General features: G+C 39.8%; 1 long non-coding RNA gene across 1 annotated transcript in view; it reads right to left on the bottom strand.

The window, feature by feature from the left end:
- The window catches only part of LOC123600582, a 478,564-nt gene that overhangs the window by 323,796 nt on the left and 140,906 nt on the right, over nucleotides 1-13,862 (bottom strand). The window contains exon 2 of the long non-coding RNA XR_006713660.1: nucleotides 2,345-2,447. This is a non-coding gene — a long non-coding RNA (uncharacterized LOC123600582). The remainder of the gene's footprint in view (nucleotides 1-2,344; nucleotides 2,448-13,862) is intronic.

Below are 13,862 nucleotides of genomic sequence, written 5' to 3'. Positions count from 1 at the left end.
AATATAAATAAAAACTTAAAAAAATAAAAATAAATAAAACTGTCAGCTTCGGGATTAACACCTCTGCAAGTCTTCAAAAATAGTTTTCCTTTTGTAACGTCAACTCACAGACCCATTTGTCATATGGTTTCATCAGATGCAAGAGGTTTTAGTCAAAACATTACTTAAAATATTCTTTAAAATTAACTTCTATTAAAGTAGGGCCGAAAACAGGCAGGTTATCCTTAAAAGAGTCACATAGCAACCTACATTTTTCTGTAAGTTAACTTGCATGCAGAATGTATTCCCATTTCTGAGGCCGTTAAAATAACTGGATGGTGTTCTGTCTGAAATGGTGAGCAATTTAAAGTGACAATCGGTTGTTCCCAACCAGGCCCGACATCTACAGTGCTTCCAGAAATTCAAATCTTTCCAACTGATTACAGATTCCTTCCCCTACTTCAGTATTATTGACTTCTGTGTAAGTGTTCCATTTTACAGGTTGATTAACCAAAAGAAGAATGAATAAAAAGCCAGGCTGTGGTACTACCGGCCTGGGATGACTGACAGAGGATAGGAAAATTCACAACAGTAGCAGAGGTTGTACTTCCCACATGGTGCCCTGGCCTCAGTGCTGCTGCGTACCTGCTCGTACTTGGCTGGCCAAGTGAAAACATTGGATGGTAAATCTTAACGGCCAAAGTTCAGAAAAGAATCACTTAGTGAAGAAATAGGGGGGTTCTATCTTCAGAGAATAAAGTCCTAGTGATGAGACATGACCATGAAATCAATCAGAAAACCATTTTTTTTGTTTTGAAAATCAGAGAAAATGGGAATAATCTCCAGGTCTCCCTGGCTGAAGGAAAAGGAGAAAGGGAGGCAGTGCCTGACTGTGGAAATAGCCACAGAGACTCCCCGTGTCACTACATGATCAAAGTGGGTCCGATGCTGGTGATGTGCCCCGGAAAGTCTGGATGCAAGCCTCCCCCCCGCCACAGGGGACCTCAAACAGCCCTGCCTGCAGTCTGCTCTCTTTCCGTGGCCCATCTCCATGCTCTGCCTTTTAAAATTATTACATTGCTCCTGTATGAATCTAGGAGGATTCGATTTGCCTGTATTAAACCCAAGTTGTTTTAGGGGAGCTGCCAAGGGCTACCATTCATTCTTCGCTTAGGATTTCTATGTGGAAACCGTAAAGCCTGTACAGCAGAGTAGGCAAATATTTCATACCTTGAGGAAGGTTCCCAGTTGGTTTAGCCCAAGGAGACAGACCCTAGTAGGCAAATGGGTGAAGGTGGTCAAAAAGAAAAACAAAACAAAGAATTGGGTTTAAAATGATCTTCAATAAAGTAGGAGTCCCTATTTTTTCTTTAAAGAGAAAAAGCCTTTGAGGAGAGGAGTCAAATCTCCTAGCAGATATTCTGATTCATTTTATCTGATTAGCACTTATATTTATGCCAGGAATTTCTGATACAGATTGAATGCTGGAGGAGAGAAAAAGGAAGGAATCAGGGAGATTTGTAGGAGAATGGAAAAGCTAACCACGACCTGGAGTTATGGCCGGAGAGTCTGTGGGCTGGCCTCTGTCCTCCCCCTCCTCTTCCCCCATCATGAGCTTACTGTGATACGTAAGCATCTGTTATACAGGGAAACATTTTGAAAGTATATCAAGACCGTGTTTCAGCTTCATGACACAAGGAGTTTAAGTCTATTTTGATATTTTCTGAAAATACTCCTTTTGAAGGAGCCATTTTAAAATACCATCACATTTGCAAAAAGCCACACTCCAATTTAACTGCAAAAGAACACCTTTTCTTTACTGAGCCAACTGCCAAAACATTTGAAAATGTTCTCAATTTAAAAGGCAAGCCTATTTCTCCCCACAGAAGAATCTGGAGCACAGACAGAAGTTTCCAATAATATTCTTCCAAATGGCGTGGAAGCGCCTTTCTAATGCCAGTGACAGGGCAGGGGTCTGAGTCCCGAGTCCCGACGCGGGGACACTGGGAATCAGCACTTGCAGAAGGGGCTGTTGAGCGACAGACCCGGGTGTAAATTCCAGTTTGTCAGGATGGAACTGGTTGGCCTTCCATGGGTTAACTTTTCTAAGTCTCCAGTTTCCATAACCGCAACCTGGGGACCACGATCACCACTGCGGAAGGCTGCTGGGAGGAGTACAGAAGAAAGCACAGGTTCCTGGTGATCACCACCTTGCCTGGCACAGAGGACATGGTCCATAGAACAAGTGGATTTAAAACACGTCTGTTCTCCACATGGACAAAGCACAGCATCATAGCACATCACTCCCCAGCTTAAAATCCTAAAGTCAGCTCCTTGAAATCTAAACAAGTATCGGCATCCTTACCATGAGTGAGGCTCCTTTTCACAGATCTGCCTTCTCAACCTTTTCTGCTTCATCCATCCACGTGGACCTTCTCTCGGGCACATGGTGTGGACCCGACCTGCTCCTGGGAAGAAACAGACAGTCAGCACAGGAGTAAATGAACCCCTCAGGCTCTTCAAATCAAGTATGTAATGAGTGAGGACACTAAGGCCTAGTAAGTAGTCCTCACCGGCCCAGGGGAAGTAACAGACTGAGGCTGTGAGCCTCTCTCCAAGGGCCCAGCGGTCGTTGGACACAGAGGTGGGTCTACCACAAGGCCAGTGAGCCTGTGGGCTTCAGGAAGGACCACAGCAACAGAATCATAGACCCTAATGGCTTTTCACCAATCAGATAATTTAACTGAAGTTGGTCAAGACCGCCGTCTCTTTCAACTCTGATTTCCCTTCATTACACTTTCAGCTACAGCCTCACAATTCATTAATAATAATACCATGTAAGGGGCGCCTGGGCGGCTCGGTTGAGCGTGGGACTCTTTCTTGGTCTAACCTCGGGTCATCATCTCATGGTTCCCGGGATCGAGCCGAGCACTGCTCTCTGTGCTGACACTGCAGAGCCTGCTTGGGATTCTCTCTCCTCTCCCCTGCTCACACTCCGTCTCCCTCTCAAAATAAATAAGCTTTAAAATAATAATAATAATAATAGTACCATAACAATTTTAGAATGACTGTCAAATTTAGGGAAACTGCCACATAGTTTCTTCCTGCATCAGCTGTACAGCATGGGGGCACTGGGTTGTTTCTGTGCAGTAACTCGTCTCACACACACTCAGAGGTGAGATTGCTGGAAGCCGTTCCCACGCCGTGATGACGTAATCCAAGTAAAAGCAGAAGCGACTGCACACCACACAATGCATCCTCCTAACCCCAAGCTAAACACACCCTCCGATTTCCCTCATCTAGATTCTAAAGCCCCCAACAGCCATCAGAATACCACCTGACATGGGGTCAAATGAGACAGGAGAAGACGGAGTAGAGACAGTGGTCGGAATGGATTACGCTTAAAATATCTTAATTGTGCAGAATTAAAAAAGAAAACATGTTAACATATTGCTAGGACCCCGTCCAAGTTTCTACAAGGGCTTCTGCCCCTCTTATCTCTATAATTAGTAATGAAAGCAAATTTCAATCAACCATGCTAAAACTGAAGAGGAATTCACTTTCCATTTTCTCTAGAGAAAGTGGTATCACAAAACAGTTACACTGGGAAAAAGTCATCGAAGCGAATGCAGCCAAAAGTGTAGGATTAAAAGTATTGTAAAGGTGTCCTAGGCAGTTAAATAAGAAAAATATTATTACTATTTCCCGGATTTGTTTACATTTAGAAGCTTATTACGATTTTAAAAATTTATAACTTGTAATTTATTTTTGTTCCCAGTAAATATTCGCTCTCATCCCTAATTCTGCGTGTGTAATGTTGAGCTCTATGAATTTCAGGTCCCACTCTACCTGGATTCATCCTGCTGGCCCAGTCCACCACCGTTATTATTCACCTGCAGTTCAAGGTCACTCGATACCCATAGCTGCAGCGTCTGCAGATTGTCCTTACCTTCCCCCCCCCCCCCCCACGTTTTGGCTTATGCTAGAGCAAAAGTATTCCTAGAGGGAGGGTATGTCTATGTGTGCCCCTAAGCTTCTTGTGAATGGGTGAAAATGGAAGGATCGCCTGTTGGCCATCAATCGGAGGTGGGTACCAAAAACACATCCTGCTTGTATATACTGCATCATTCTGAAACTTTGTATTATCCACTTCAGAAATTTAGTTCTGTGTATACATTTCTGGGTAACTGGTTTGGCTTCCTCAGAGCCAAGTAGGTAAGCATGAAGGGAAACTTGAATTAAACATGATAACTCTTCTCAAGTTCCCCAGAGTGAGAGGGAACATTCTCCTTCCTGCCTTGAGGAAGCTATATATATAGCTTCATATATATATATATAACCTGTTACACCCCTGCTGCGGAATTTCTGTACTAGTGTTCAGAATTCTTCCTGAAGATGGTTTAAGTCACTAGGAGTTACGGTGGTTAATACTCTGCACATGATGATCTCTTTAAAATCACACTCTCTATATAAATGTTTAAGTCACTAGGAGTTATGGTGGTTAATATTCTGCACATGATGATCTCTTTAAAATCATAGGCTATATATAAATGCTTAATATTCCAAACAAAATAATATAACCTTTACCTATACTAATTCTGAAGGTAGCAATAACTGTTTTAAGGTTTTCTACTGGAAAATACCGTGTGTTTTTTAATAGGAAAAGCTTCAAAATATGCTGAAAACCTATCTAGAGATATATTTAATAAACTTTTATTATGCAAGTGTCCCTTGAACATCTTCTTCATAATAATACTGTCTTGATTTATGTAGTGAATTCCTTTTCAAGATCGCAGACATAAGACCGTAATAGAAATATCAGAGCAATGTGTACTTAAAGTCTGAAATCAAACAAGATCCCATTAGCTCCATTATCACCATATTTGACAGAAGAAAGGATGGATGAATCCCATACGTTCCGTCAACTATTTCACAAATTGCTTTGGCCAGTAATGTGACATGTGTCCAAATTCTAAATTGTTATAATTGTGAGTAATTTACCAGGATATGTATGTATTTAACTTTGGCATCCTAATAAAATGTGTTAATATGGTTTGTGCATCATTTGTCCCAGAGATGGGCCTTAATGGAAAACAGAACCCAAGATCCTCAATGGGGAGGGAAGACATACTCTTTGCTTGAATACAGTGAGGGAAAATACACACACACACACACACACACACACACACACACACACACACACAGAGGAATTCTAGCTTTGGAGGTAGTGACCCTTTTAGGCTGTGATTTTGTGTGTTGACACAGTGCCCCTAAGTATGTTTAGTAGACTAGCAGAATCTCACATTTGGTGGGTTCTCAACAATCCTTTATAGAATAAATAGATGAAGGAAATCAAAATTGAAGAACTTAAACAGAACACAACCCACAAAACTCTGTCTATCCCACAAGGACGCCTTTTTCTTTCAAACAAGGATCCATTCATCCGTTCCTTTTTTGAAAGTAATAAACAGTTATGTATCTTCCTAAATATACTGTTACAGAGCTCATGTATTTCGATTACAATCATCAGAACACCACTGAAGGCATTACCAAATCCTTTGGAAAACACCAGCTGTTCTCTGTCAATGAAGTTCCCTTGACCCACCAGTCTAATAACTAACGCGAAAAGATCTCCAAGCATTCGTCTTTATTGCCACTCAGCTGCTGACCGTTAGCATGCCAGAACCAGATGTGGGGCTGGCACGTACCTTTGGGAAACAGAGCCTAAAGTCTGTGCACCTTGAATGTGACAGTGCCCGTCCTCACAAAATCTCACCCTGAAGACTCGTCCCTGCCTAGATTCACCTTTCCACCGTTTTCCCACTGAGAGCATACAGATACCCTGTTAGCTTTCCACTGCTAGTGATAATACGGATGTTTGATATAGCATCAGAATTCACCTGCCCCAGAAAGAAGGCACAGCGATCGACACGTGTGATGCGAGAACCCGTGGTGGCAACACTTTGGCTTTGTGTCGTAGAGCAGCATTTGAGGACCCACGCGCCTCCTCTCCACGGTTTCATCACAGAATTCTTTTACTTCCTCAAGTACTTGATTTTCTGAATAGAATAAATATAAATACATACCATAATTCCATATTTAAGCAGTGAAAATAACTAAAGAGGGGAAAACAAATACAGTGAAGGCCCTCTCTCCCAGCCTCCCTCTCCCTCTAATACACCAACTTCTGCTTCCCTGAACAGGGCACCCACTTCTGTATGTATCTTCTCTTTTTCTACAGCGATAGAAAGAGACTATAAATATTATTCAGCACATTGCTTGCTAATAATAAATCCTGGGGTTCTTTCTACATAAAAATATAAACAGCATCTCAATCCATTAGCTCCAAGCTTTAATTAGCTTTTAATTCCCCTAGCTTGAGAGCAATAATGTACTACACTGTACAGCATATTTCATGATTTACTGAATCAAACCCCTACTGACGGATATTGAAGTCTTTTTTCCCCATAGTTTGTTTATATCGGTTCATAGTGTCCTATTCAGTATTTTTAAATCTGCTAATTTCTGAAAGCCACTTTTTACAATAATGTTTGGGCCAAAACTCACTTGGTCACAAAACTGAATCTTTCCTGATAAGAGGCACTATTTGTGTCTCTGTGCTCCCAAGAGTCACATGGGCCTCTGTCTGCTGACATTTGTGAAGAACGTATTATTAGCTCTTCCATATTGAGCCATATTATTGGTCAATTGTTATTCTTTAACGTTTTCTTACGTTTGCCTTAGTTTTAATTAAACTGTGAAAATGCTTTTAGAATTAAGTCTACAACGCATTTGGAGACAGTTAAAATCAGAAAATAACAAGTGCTACATTAATCAGCATGGTTCGTTTTTACTCCGGGACAATGATGAGCAAGAACTAAGGAACCAGAAAAAGGAATTGCTCGGGGTAAAAAATGACCCTGTGCTGATCATATGGATGCAAGAGTGACAGGTGAATGTAGGCCAGCAACTGGTTTGTTGCTCATGAAGCCAGCTAGAAGTTCATGATGACATGAACGACGACAGTGAGTGTGGACCATTATGAGGCTGGACTCTCAAGTATGAAGAAGCACAAGTACCACGGTGAAATTAATCTGAGAATCTATAACGAAAAGGCTTCTTGGCAAATTTCTTAAAATAACGCTTAAGAAAAATGCCGTCTTAAACAAACAAACAAAAAACCTACAATGTTATTATTCATGGATGAGTATATTTTTGCCCGAGTAGGACATCTGTCATATGCCCCTTCTATTTTAGGATGGGCAAATGTAACTGTATTTGAAAGTATAAGGCTGCTGTAATGACCACAAGTTGAAGAATCCAAGATTTCTCAAAAGCATTTTGTTTGTAGGACACCAATTATACTGTTGCTAATGTTTGGAATTATGTCGATAAACCTACATTAACAAATGCTTGGCACAGCCAACAGGCTAGCAGTGACATTTGGAAAACTCTGCTGGTATAGAGTTTAAATGATCCTTTTACGTAATGATAGATGATATCCACCTCATCAATGAAATACAAGTAATTCAGCCAAGAGTATAGAAAAGTTAAAGTTCCACATATGAGGGAAAACATATGATATCTGTCTTTCTCTGATTGACTTATATCATTTAGCATAGTAAAGAAACTTAACAAAAGACCATGAGGGAATGTATGCCAGCATACATTGGGGGAGGGCAAGGGGGAAAAATAGTTACAAACAGAGAGGGAGGGAAGCAAACCATAGGAGACTCTTAAATACAGAGAACAAACTGAGGGTTATTGCGGGGAGTGGGAGAGAGGGGAAAATGGGTGATGGGCATTGGGGAGGGCACTTGTTGGGATGAGCACTGGGTGTTGTAAGTAAGCGATGAATCATGGGAATCTACCCCCAAAACCAAGAGCACACTGTATACTGTATGTTAGCTAATTTGACAATAAATTATATTTTTTAAAAAAAGAAAAGTTAGGGGCGCCTGGGTGGCGCAGTCGGTTAAGCGTCCGACTTCAGCCAGGTCACGATCTCGCGGTCTGTGAGTTCGAGCCCCGCGTCAGGCTCTGGGCTGATGGCTCGGAGCCTGGAGCCTGTTTCCTATTCTGTGTCTCCCTCTCTCTCTGCCCCTCCCCCGTTCATGCTCTGTCTCTCTCTGTCCCAAAAATAAATAAACGTTGAAAAAAAAAAAATTAAAAAAAAAAAAAAAAGAAAAGTTAGATAAAAAGCATTTGCTGTGTATTACCTGAATGTTGGGAAATTGTGTAAATGTTCAAATTTTTCATTAGAAGATGGAAAGACAATGGTTGACCACTTAACTGTTGTACTTACACAATTTTCACTTACCAGTGAGCAAGTCATTACTATAGTTTACATAATTAAACAGAACTTCTTAGATGGAAATCCATGATAATGAGATGGCAGACATCAGAAGCTTTCCACCAGGCCATCCGTAATGAGGTTTGATAAGCCCTGGGGGGGTTTTGCTCCTGGCCCATCCTCAGACATCTGACTCGGATCTACTTACAAAGGTCATGTTGCTGTGTTCACTTTTCCAAGACACGCTGATGTAGCAAATAAATACTCAGTATGCGTACAAGTGCAGGCAGAATGAAGATCTGTTGGATAATGTTCACGGAAAGATTCAGCACACCGTGTTCAGAGCCTGTATCTATGTTTTCAAAAGGTGAATCCTACCATCAGTGGCATCCGTATCCCCTGATACCTGGATAAAAATGTGAAGTACAGGGTCCTACCCCCAGATGTACTGAATCATGTAAGCTAAAGTTGGGACCCAGCAATCCGTCTTTCCATAAGTCTTTGGTTGAACCTTATGCAATCTCTCATTTGAGAATATTCAAAAGCTATAAAAAAAAGACTCCTTTCAAAAAAACCACCATAAAGGGGACCCCTATGGGGCTCAGTGGGTTGAGTGTCCGACTTCAGGTCATGATCTCACGGTTCCTGGTTTCAAGACCCATGTGGGGCTTTGCACTGACAGTTCAGAGCCTTCTTCAGATTTTCTGTTTCCCTGTCTGCCCATACTCAGCTTGGACTCTCTCTCTCAAAATTAAATAAACATTAAAAAATTAAACCTGCATTCCATACGCACTTATTCCAAAGGTTTTTGATAAGGTATTGGGCACCTGTTCCAGTAACCGCACTCAACAACCTCGTCACAAATATGGTAGTACGCTTTTGGGAATTCCTAGACGTGGAATTGCTGGTGCAAAGAGTATGTGCCCTTGTGATTTGAAAAGATAAAGCCCAAATTCCCTACGCAGCAATGATATCTACTTACTTTCTCACTGTAATATGACAATGTAAGTGAGTGCCTACTTTCCCATATCTCAGTGACAATCTAATATTAAGCTGCACAGCGTGTTTCCATCTGATAGGTGATAAGTTGCATCTTACTGGTTTAATTTGCATGTTTCTTATCATGACTAGAGCTGATCGCTTTTGCACTCAGCACTCCTGGGTTGGGATCAAACTGTTCATGGACGTTGCCCATCTTTCTGCCGGGTGTGTACCAGAACTACTACAATCATATACTTAAAAGATCACCATTTGTCCTGGTAAATGTACATGTCGATTGTCTCAGCTGCCTTGATTGTGTTGGTATATGAGTTGTTGTTTTGGTTTTTATGTTGTTAAATTGTCCAGGTTTACCTGTGTCTTTATGTTTCTTCTATGTTACAGCTAGAAAGGCCTGCATAATTCAGAGATTAAATACGCTTCCCCTTGTTTTCTATAGCTTTTACGATTTCATGTTTTCATGTAAATATTTCACCAGTTTTGACTATTTCCTAGTATATACTATGAGGAATAAACCAAACTTCATTATCTTTTCCAGACAGCAAATTGTTTTCACACATCATTTGCTGAAAGGTCTGTCTTCAGCAGATGAGAAATGTCATCTGGAACACATAAGAAAGTTAGTTTCTTGGTTTTCTGCAGAAATGTGTTTGTACTTCTGTGCTTTTGGTTCTGATCTACCAGCTTGGGTAAATCTGCGGCAGTGGCCTGTTACGTCTCGAGCTGCATAGTAAGCATATCTTAACATTTTCTGGGAACTATTCCTCTCCTGTCGCTCCTCCAGCATCGGCCTTTTTCAGAGATGTCCACTCTTCTGTTTTACTTGGATATCATTGTAGCATTAATTTTACATTTACTTTATCTAGTTAAATAAAACTGGTTGACAATTTGTTGGGGCTGATGCAAATGTAATTAGCTGAGGGCAGAATACATATCACAGTGTGTCTTCCTATCTAAGAAATTAGGCTTTATATATTTTTTCATCTATTTACATCCAATAACTCCCACTGTGTGATACTGAAAGAGTTCTAATCTTGAACCATCTTTGATTCTTTGGAAGAAACTCCATTTGATATGTATTTTATTATTTTAAATATGCTCTGGGCTTTAATGCTAGATACTTTAGGACCTGGCTTTGACATTCATAAGAGAAATGGACATTCTTTCTTGTAAAATCTCTCTAGGGGTTTACTATGAGTGTAATGTTACCTTAAGAGAATAATTTAAAATTGATCCTACGGTATGAATTACCTGCCCTTTAAATGTGTGGCAAAATTCTTTGCTTCCCTGACTAGATTTTTACCATCATTTTATAAGGTAATCATTATCATGTATTCGTTTTTATATTTTGGAACTGTAAATGAAATCAAATAGTGTTATCTCTCTTGCGTTTGGTTTCTTTTACCCAACATAATATCTGAAAAATGTGTCCATGTTTGTGCATTAATCAGTTTATTCTCTTATATTACCATATAATTTCTCATTAAATGAATATGGCACATCACTATTGATGGACATTTCCAAAGTGGACTATTACCTTAGACTGTTGTTTCCAAAATAGGCTATTACAAATACTACTACTATGAGTGCTCCTTTTACTATATAACTCTGCATCTCTCTCTCTCTCTCTCTCTCTCTCTCTCTCTCTGTCTCTGTATCCATCCATCCATCCACCAATCCATCCTTCTATTGAATCAATCATTTTTGCTGGGTCTATATTCAGATGTGGAATAGCTGAATCATGATAAAGCTGATACACGTTCTTAGACGCTGGTCAAACAGTATTCAAAAGTCCCTATGTCATTTTCATCTTGGAAAAGCAGAGCACGAGGATTCTGGTTTCTTTACATTCTGCTAATTTTCACACTGTCTTTTTTTAGTTTTAATCACTTGGGTTTTCAGTGGTATCATATTATGATTTTAATCAATGTTCACCAACTACCAAAAACATGGAGAATGTCTTTGTGTACTTATTGGCCACGTAGGAATCCCGCTTTGTAGTGTGCCTGTTCTAGGGTCATGTTCATTTGTATTGGGTTTTCTGTAATTTCCTTACTGATCTTTAGAAGCTCTTCCTAGATGCAGGATGCAAGCTGTCAGTTACATTTGTGAGAACGATCTTGTCCACTCTGTGGATTGCCTTTTCACTCTTATTCTGAATTTACAAAATTACAAATTTTTCGTCCCATTTATCCAACTACATTTATACAGACTGCGTTACTTACTTTCTTTGCAAAAAGGTCCCTACCTGCCTCAGGCCCATGTCAGTAGTCTCTTATCATTTTCTAAAAGCTTCACTCTTCCATTTTGCATTAATACCTATAAACTCTTCAGAAATAACTTTTGGAAACAGTAAGATATAGAAATCTCATATTTTTAAAACTATGGATGTCCAATTAACCTAGCAATTTAATACACAGATGTCCTTCACACCTGTTTTCTTCATTTCACTTTTGTCGTAAGTACACCTTTAAGATTGAGTCTATTTCTGCATTAATACATGCTCGTCCGCTGTTGACTCATCTGGCCTATGGCAGCTAATGCTGTCGCTCTATCATTATAAACTTAAAAATCAGCTCTGGCCAAACACAGGAATAGAGCTGATAGAATGTTGACTTGCACTGCATTAAAACTGCAAGTCAGTTTTAGAAGAATGTGCCTGTTTATAATATGGATTAGTTCAAGTATTTTATTTGGACACGACTAATTACTAAGGTCCTCTCTAAATGTTCTTAAAAATATTTTATAGTTTTCTGTCTAGAGATCTTCAAATTAAATTAAATTTATTATTTGGTATCTTAGGTCATTTATTCTCTTAGAGATGAGATATCTTATTGTTCAATTTCATTTTTTTCTTACATTATAATTTGTATGTATTGAAACTGTATGCAGCAGGTGTCCAAATCAAATTATTATTTCTGTTACTGATCTACAGATTCTTCAGATCTATGTTGCTACAAATATAACAACATCATTATAATAACTGGATATGTTTTTCCTTCCCAGTTATTATAATGAATAGTACTATGACTACCTATAAATTAGATACATTATTTAAATGCTTCATGCAAAGCAAACTCTAGCCCCAGACGGTTTTAATAGTGATTAGCACCATATATAATTATCTCAGAAATCAGGAAAAGATAACACTCTTCTCAATCTGTTGTAGAAGAATAGCCTAACTCTGATAACAAAACCTAACCAGAAAATCACAATTAAAAAAAAAAAAAAGTCATAGGCCAAGCTCATGAACATAGATGCAAGAATCTTGCACAAAATATGAGCAAAGTGAACCAAGATAGACAGAAAAAGAATTATTTCATACTGCTAGGTTGGGGTTATTCAAGGAATATGAAGGAATTATTACCATGTTTTAATTAACCAATATATTCAGCACTGTACTAGATATTTTAGTCAATGCAATAAAGAGGCAAAAAAAAAATGATATAAATATTTTCACATATATATTCCACTTAAATATTTTATGTTGACGTCTTATAAGATTGGGGCACTTTTGACATAAAACAAATGGTGAATATGTGTACAAGGAATACTACTCATAATCTCACCTAAAAATATTTATTGAAAACCCGAAATGTGCAAAATACGCTGTCGTAGCTGTGGTGGACAATACAAGGATGCGGTAGAGTTAACTCCTATCTCAAAGTTGTAGGGATAACAAAGAATTATTTTAAAACACAACACGGTGCACAGTACATCTTGCCTCTTTCCTAGCAACTAACACAATACAAAATGTAAATCTTTGACTGAATCTACTCAGTTTAGAGGCCCAAAGTACAACGTAAGGACGGTCTATATATTTTCTAGACTCTAAACTATGACCCCATCTGAGAATATCCTTCCCATTCTGTGTACTATTTTTTTTTTTCAATTTATGTTATTAGTTTCGCTGAAATTGTGCTGGTAAAAGCTTTCCGAGCAGCTTACACATTACTCACTCAAGACTTAATGCAAATTACTTCAGTCAAATTGCGTCCTGACAATTAGCCTACCTGCTCTAAAAGAAGGTGAACCTTGATCTAGGGAAGAACAAGTTTGCGGAGAAGGTACGACCTCAGGGGCACGTAAGTTGCAGAACACTCTGACCCAGAGCGCGGCTGGTTGATGTGCACATGGTCGCAAACGGGCACCGTTGCGCTGCTTAAAAAGCCACCCAATCTTCTCGATTTAAAACCACAAAATAATTTTTTCATTGGCCTGGCATGTGTCCAGGGACTGGCGGTGGAATCTTACCACTGGTCCTTGACTGGAGCCGAAAATGGGCTCACGACCCGTGGGTGCTGGCTGTTAGCTGCGAACTCGACAGGGATGGTGACGCACCTCAGCTCCTTTCTACAAGGGCATCGACAAAGGGCTTGCTGGGTCTCTTCAGAACATGGCAGCTCAATTCCAAGAGCGAGTGTTCGAGAGAGAGACACTGGAAGTTTCTTAAGCCTGGACGTGCAAACCAGAGCACCATCGCTTCACGGTACCCTACTGGGTGAGCAGGTCGTGATCCCTGTCCGGGCCCAAGGGGGAGAGCATGACACCCCAGCTGTTAATGGGCAGCGTGGAAAAGAAGTTGAGTTCA

Source organism: Leopardus geoffroyi, chromosome D1 (assembly GCF_018350155.1).
Source record: "Leopardus geoffroyi isolate Oge1 chromosome D1, O.geoffroyi_Oge1_pat1.0, whole genome shotgun sequence".
Taxonomy (NCBI): Eukaryota; Metazoa; Chordata; class Mammalia; order Carnivora; family Felidae; genus Leopardus; species Leopardus geoffroyi.
This window is presented reverse-complemented; position numbering and strand designations above follow the sequence as displayed.